Raw genomic sequence first — 7,188 nt, forward strand, 5'->3', positions numbered from 1 at the left:
GGGTAACCACCTTGGTTACCCGATATTTACCGTGGTTACAGCTTACCCGCAGGCTGTCAGACGCCGGCTCCTGCTCCCTGCACATTCAGGATTGTTGCTCTCTCGCTGTCACACACAGCGATGTGTGCTTATCAGCGGGAGAGCAACAATAAAAAAATGAACCAGGGCTGTGTGTAACGAGCAGCAATCTCACAGCAGGGGCCAGATCGCTGCTTAGTGTCACACACAGCGAGATCGCTAATGAGGTCACAAAAAACGTGACTCAGCAGCGATCTCAGTAGCGATCTCGCTGTGTGTGAAGTACCCCTAACTCTACTCCCTATCTAAAATCCCACTAATCCTAAATTAACCCCTTCACGACAAGTCCGATTTCGCACTTTCTGCAAATCCCTCCATTGGCTCCCAATCTTCCATCGTATCCAATTCAAACTACTAACACTGACCTACAAAGCCATCCATAATCTGTCTCCTCCATATATCTTTGAACTAATCTCTTCCTACACTCCAAAACGTAATCTCCGGTCCTCCCAAGATCTCCTTCTCTCCTCCTTTCTCATTAGCTCCTCATGCAACCGCCTCAAAGACTTCTCCCGAGCATCCCCAGTCTTCTGGAACTCGCTGCCACAACACATCAGACTATCTACTACATTTGCAAACTTCAAACGGAACTTGAAAACTCATCTGTTCAGAAATGCCTATAATCTTCAATGACCCCACTGCCCCACCACTGTGCGGAGCTGCTGCCCCACCACCGTGCAGAGCTGCCGCCCCACCAACGTGCGGAACTGCCGCCCAACCTACGCCCCACCTATTGTCTCCTCCCCAAAATCCTATAGAATGTAAGCCCGCAAGGGCAGAGTCCTCTTCCCTCTGTACTAGTCTGTCTATTGTAACTTGTATATGTATTCGGTATGAAACCCCCTTCTCATGTACAGCACCATGGAATCAATGGTGCTCTATAAATAAATATTAATAATAATAAAAATAATAATAACTTTCTGTTTCCTTTTTACCATTCTTCTTCCGAGAGACATAACATTTTTATTTTTCAGTCAATCTGGTCATGTGAGGGCTCGTTTTTTGTGGAATGAGCTGTACTTTTAAACCTAAAATGCGCAACCATAGAAATCTACCATAGAAAACAAATAACCTAGCAGGCCTGCGGGGCCCCAGGTATGCATTTTAGGGTTAAATGAAACTATGAGTATTACCATATAATGTACAGGAAAATGGCAAAAAAATTCCAAATGCAGAAAAATTGCAAAAAAAAGTATGATTGCACTATTGTTTTTAAGATATTTTATTCACTGTGTTCACTATATGTTAAAACTGATGTGTTGGTGTGATGCCTCAGGTCAGTGTTCATAGACAGCAAATTTGTATAGGTTTACTTTTATCTAAGGAGTTAAAAAAATCAGAAGTTTGTCCAAAAAAAAGTGGAGTACGCGTTGCGCCATTTTCCGCGACTTGTAGCGTTCTCATTTTTAGGGATCTATGGCTCAGTGACAGCTTATTTTTTTGCTTTTTGGGCTGACATTTTTAATTGTACCATTTTTGCGCAGATGCTACGTTTTGATCGCCTGTTATTGCATTTTGCGTAAAATCTGCGGCAACCAAAAAACATAATTTTGGCGTTTGGAATTTTTTTTCCGCTATGCCATTTACCGATCAGATTAGTTGATTTTATATTTTCATAGATTTGGCATTTCTGAACGCAAATGTGTGTATATTTGTTATTTTTTTTAACCCTTTAATTTTCAAGGGGGCGAATAGGGGGGGGGGGTTTGAAATATTAGGTTTTTTTTTAATTTTTCAAAACTTTTTTACATTTTTTTTTATTTTACTAGGTCCGCTAGGGGGCTATAAGGATCAGCACTCTGATCACTCATTCATTTCTCCTGATCAGAGCAGCACCACTCAGACCGGGAGAAATGATCATCTTTTGTAAGCTGCAGTACTGAGCTGCTTCTTACAAGACCTTAGTCTTTTGAGCTACTGGAGTCATCACATGACCCTGTGCTACCATGACAACCACCGGATCCATGTGATTACATCACGTGACTTCCGGTATCGAGCGGTGAGTAAACGTTTACCGCGTTCGACATTAATATGGTGCTGTCACATCTTGACAGCGTCATTTCAGGAGTTAGCAGGTACGGATATATAGCGATTCCACTCGTACCTACAAGGCACAAATGTCAGCTGTACAAATCAGCTGACATGTGTGCGGGTCCCAGCCTGCAGTCCACAGCAGCAGGTGGGGATTAACACTATGACTGCAGGCACATACCGTATTTTTCGCTTTATAAGACGCACTTTTCCTCCCCAAATTTTGGGAGGAAAATGGGGGGTGCGTCTTATAAAGCGGTAGCGGGGGGGGGTCCTGTCTGAGGCGATCGGGCGGCCGGGTGCCTGTGGCTGCATGCAAGAGGCCGGGTACCTGTACTTGCGTGCAGCGGCAGCCGGGTACCCGTGGCTGTGTGCGGGCGGCAGCGGGTGCTGTGTGGGGTCGGCAGCCGGGTACCTGTGCTTGCATGCGGTGGCAGACGGGTACCCATGGCTGTGTGCGGGCGGCAGCCGGGTGCTGTGTGCGAGCGGCAGTCGGGTGCCCGTGCGGGCGGCAGCCGGCTGCCGCCCTCACACAGGTACCCGGCTGCCGCCCTCACACAGTCACCCAGCTGACGCCCGCACACAGCCATGGGTACCCGGCTGCCACCGCACGCAAGCACAGGTACCCGGCGGCTTGTACGCAGGGTGGGCGGGCAGCCTGCTGGCTGCCACTCTGTGCATGCGGGGCGGGCGGCTGTGCAGCTTACCAGTTGTCCGCGGTCCCACTTTCAAATGATGGCGCCGGTGGAGCTCTTGGATGAGAGCTCCATCTGCGCACGCGCTGCTCCGGGAGTCAGCGCGTGCGCAGATGGAGCCCTTGGATGAGAGCTCCATCTGCGCATGCGTCGCTCCGGGCGCCATTACTTGAATCGGGACCACGGACACACTCCACCACTGAGCCGTCGCCGCCGCTCCCACCACTGAGCCGTCGCTGCCACCACTGAACCGGGACCGCGGACACACTCCACCACTGAGCAGTCCCTGCCGCTGCCACCACTGAGCAGTTGCCGCCGCTCCCACCACTGAGCCGTCACCGCCACTCCCACCACTGAGCCGTCGCCGCCGCTGCCACCACTGAACCGGGACCGCGGACACACTCCACCACTCAGCAGTCCCTGCCACCACTGAGCAGTCGCCGCCGCCGCTGCCACCACTGAACCGGGACCGCGGACACTCACTGCACTGGCCTGCTGCACGGCTCACCCGCCACGGCTGCTGCCGCCACCACGGACCCCACGGATCCTGCCACCGCGGACGCCACCGCGCCTGCAACCACGGACGCCACGGCACCTGCAACCACGGACCCCGCTGCCACTGACCTGCCGAGCCTGCCAACACAACCTGTGCCTCCTGTGACCCCGCTTCACCACCACTGCTGTCCGCCTCCGGTAAGAGAACACCGGAGTATAAGACGGACCCCATTTGTCTTTTATTTACCTTTTTTATGTCTAAGTTTGGGGTGCGTCTTATATTCCGGTGCGTCTTATAAAGCGAAAAATACGGTAATATATAATAATAATAATTATAATAAGAATAATAAATCTTTATTTCTATAGCGCCAACATATTCCGCTGAGCTTTACAATTCAGGAGGTTCATATACAGATAAATAACAGTTATAGAAAATACAATAATTAGAGGGAAAAAAAGAGACAACCCTGCTCGTGAGAGCTTACAATCTACAATGCGATGGGGGGGACAAAGTACAAGTGCTAATGTGACGCCCTGGCGACGCCACGTGGTCACAGAAGAATAATTCACCCAATATAACACCATCCCACATCAGGTACCATCTGTCACAAAATCCTAGCCACCCCACTCAGGGTAAGAAGGACACACCAGTGGGCGGGACCGGGTAGATTGGGAGCGCCCACCTAGGGGTCTTGCGGATTCAGGGGCGGGAACACAGTAGTTGAAGTTCAGATTTTGAGTAGTAAAGAGTCGAGTTCAAAGTTGGAGGTCAAGGCTGAACCTAGTGAAGGGTAGCCAGGGTAGATGGCAAGCAGTGGACCATGTCCAAAGGCAACAGGAGTCCGGTCACGGGAAATCCAGAGTGGACCGGGACAGGGTTGGAGCCCGCCAGTACCGACCGATGAGATCCGGTCCGGAAACCGTGCACAGGTGGGGTATCTGGACCCTAGTTAGAAGACAGTTGCAAGCCCCTTCTCTAATTAACCAGGCCGGGAGCAAGGTTCCAGACGTTATTCCTAAGTGTGAGCCTAGATAGAGCGAAACGGCAGCCCACCGCGGGGGATAGGGTATCCGCAAACACCTACTGAGATCCTAAGGGTCAGTTTTCGCAGGCACGACTCCCAACCACAACAGCACATGAGGTTGTCCAGAATTGAGAAAGTTACAGAGTGCCGGAGGAAGGGACATCGGTACACCAGCCGGGTGTGGGACCCGAATACACCCGGACGCGGAAGCTGGCCACTGACACCTTGGTTTACCAGCAGACTTGTGTGTAATTATTCAACAGTGAGTACATTAACATCCCCAGGTCCAGCCCGGCACGCCCCCTCCGGCCTACATCATTCCCTGTGTTTTGGACACTGAGCCCCGGGGCATTCACCCCTACCCACGGAGGGGTTAACATCCAACTGCCATTCCATCGCCCCCGGGTGCTCTCCAACAGCAGCGGTGGTACTCCACCTTACCACACACCATGGGTGGCATCACGAAATTTTTCGCCAGCCGCCTTTTGCCGCCATTTTTGGGTGCGAAAAACAACAAACCCGGTGTCTTCTTCCCTGGAAAAGTGCGCGAAGTTGAAGCCCCGCCCCCTGGGAACGCGGGAGGAAGTTGGTGACTCCCAAGACCGGAAGCGCAGATGATAGTGGGTCCCGCGGGACTGCTGCTGAAAAATCAAGGGGGAGGACAGAAAAAGCAGCATGTGACACAAGAAGATAAAAAGCAGGGACACCAGGACTTTGCCAAATCCCGTTCCTGGACAAGCAAGCGGCAGGATGCCTCAAGGGTCAGACAAACCGGCAAGTGGAGAGGCCCGTTCCCGGGACCGCCGACTGGATTGAAGCGCAGACGGAGAGGATGTGTCGGAGGATCCAGGCCCAGACGCATTTTCTCATGACGCGGTGGACCACTGAGATGAAGGGCTTGGCTGCCGCTGTCCAGGCACGCGAGATGGAGATGGCCTCAGAGGAGCGGGTAAGCAGTGACCCACGCCCCTATGTTCCCAGGAACTGGCCGTCCCGGCTGAGGGGCCCGGCCTGCTCCCGTCAGGCACTTCGCATCCCTTGCCGCCCGTGTCCGCAGCCAATGCCCCGATCGGCCCACTACCGCTAACACCAGCAGCGGAACCCGTCCTGTCTGAAGCAGAGGACCCAGCAATGGGGACCTCGGGCCCTACCTGCAATCCCGGTCCGACACCCGTCCCGGCCCCGTGCCGGACCGTAGTCTGGAAGACATCCGCTCCTGCCACGAACCTGGTTGCAATTATGATGATGTCATCCCCAGCTCCGGCAATCCGCCCGGCCGCAACAGAGGTGAAGACGGCCCCGGCAATTCGCAAGGCTGCACCGGAGCGGAGGCGGTGCCCACCCAGAAGCCACCCGTGGCAACCGCGCAAGTCATTACCCAGTGACCAGTCCCGGCTGTGGAGCAGCCGAGATGTACTCGCAGGGAGGCAGAGAAGGCCAATGAGAGATGGGGCCCTCGACAGAGTGAGAAGCTGGTTGTAGCCGGCACCAAGAGCATCCGTGTGGGCCAAGTCCCTGAACAGGAAGAGGATCATGGAGCCCGTGCCCCATACTGGTAGCGACAAAAGCGACAGCTAAAACAAGAGATTGCTACCCAGGAGAAGTGAAAGGCCGAGGTGCTGGCACGCACCTATCAAGAAAAAGGTAACCTACGGCAGGCTACCTTCCGAGTGCAGGAGGAAGGGACATCGGTACACCAGCCGGGTGTGGGACCCGAATACACCCGGACGCGGCAGCCGACCACTGACACCTTGGTTTACCAGCAGACTTGTGTGTAATTATTCATCAGTGAGTACACTAACATCCCCCGCTCCAGCCCAGAGCGCCACCTCCGGCCTACATCATTCCCCGTGTCATGGACACTGAGGCCCGGGGCATCCACCCCTACCCACGGAGGGGTTAACATCCAGTTGCCATTCCATCGCCCCCGGGTGCTCCCCAACAGCAGCGGTGGTACTCCACCTTACCACACAGCATGGGTGGCGTCACGAAGTATCTACAACAATCCCTTGTACATATTACGCCCCTTTTATTTGAGTGTCCGCACGACCCCCAGGTCCGGAGACCCCTCGAGCCTCTGCGGATCCGGACCCGAGTAGTTCGGCTGCTGGTACGGGGGCGGCACACTTATTTACATTGGCAATCCCACCATATCAAGGAAATGGGGGATAGATAATGACTGCCTGGACCAGTTGGCCAGAATCTTGAGATGCATTTGGGTGCCATGGAATTTGATGTGGGGTTATGTTCTGAGAAAACGTGGAGGGACTATGTGAATTTAGTTTGGCTAGGGAGTGTGATAGGCCACCCAAAAATGATGCATTTTTAGGGAGCGTCTGAAGCTGAGTAAGTTGCGATTTGTCCTAGCTTCTTGGGGTAGAGCGTTCCAGGGGATTGGTGCAGCTCGGGAGAAGTCTTGGATCCGGGAGTGGGAGGTTCGGATTAGTATGGATGTTAGTCAAAAGTAATTTGCAGAGCATAGAGAACTGGTGGGGTGATAGTCAGAGAAGAGGGTGGAGATGTAGGTGGGTGCTGCACTGTGGAGAGCTTTGTGGGTGAGAACAAGCAGGTTGAATTGGATCCTGTGATGTATGGGCAGCCAGTGCAATGACTGGCACAGAGACGAGGCATCCGAGTAGCGGTTAGCCAGGTAGGTGACTCTGGCTGCTGCATTAAAGGCTGGACTGTAGGGGAGAGAGTCTAGTTAGGGGGAGACCAATTAATAGAGAGTTACAGTAGTCAAGTCAGGAGTGGATCAGGGACACTGGGAGGGTTTTTGTCATTTCCATTGTGAGAAAGGGGTTAATTCTAGAGATGTTCTTGAGGTGCAAGTGATAGGAGTGGGCAAAAGATTGTAAATGGGA

The sequence above is a fragment of the Anomaloglossus baeobatrachus genome, chromosome 1, assembly GCF_048569485.1.
Source record: "Anomaloglossus baeobatrachus isolate aAnoBae1 chromosome 1, aAnoBae1.hap1, whole genome shotgun sequence".
Taxonomy (NCBI): Eukaryota; Metazoa; Chordata; class Amphibia; order Anura; family Aromobatidae; genus Anomaloglossus; species Anomaloglossus baeobatrachus.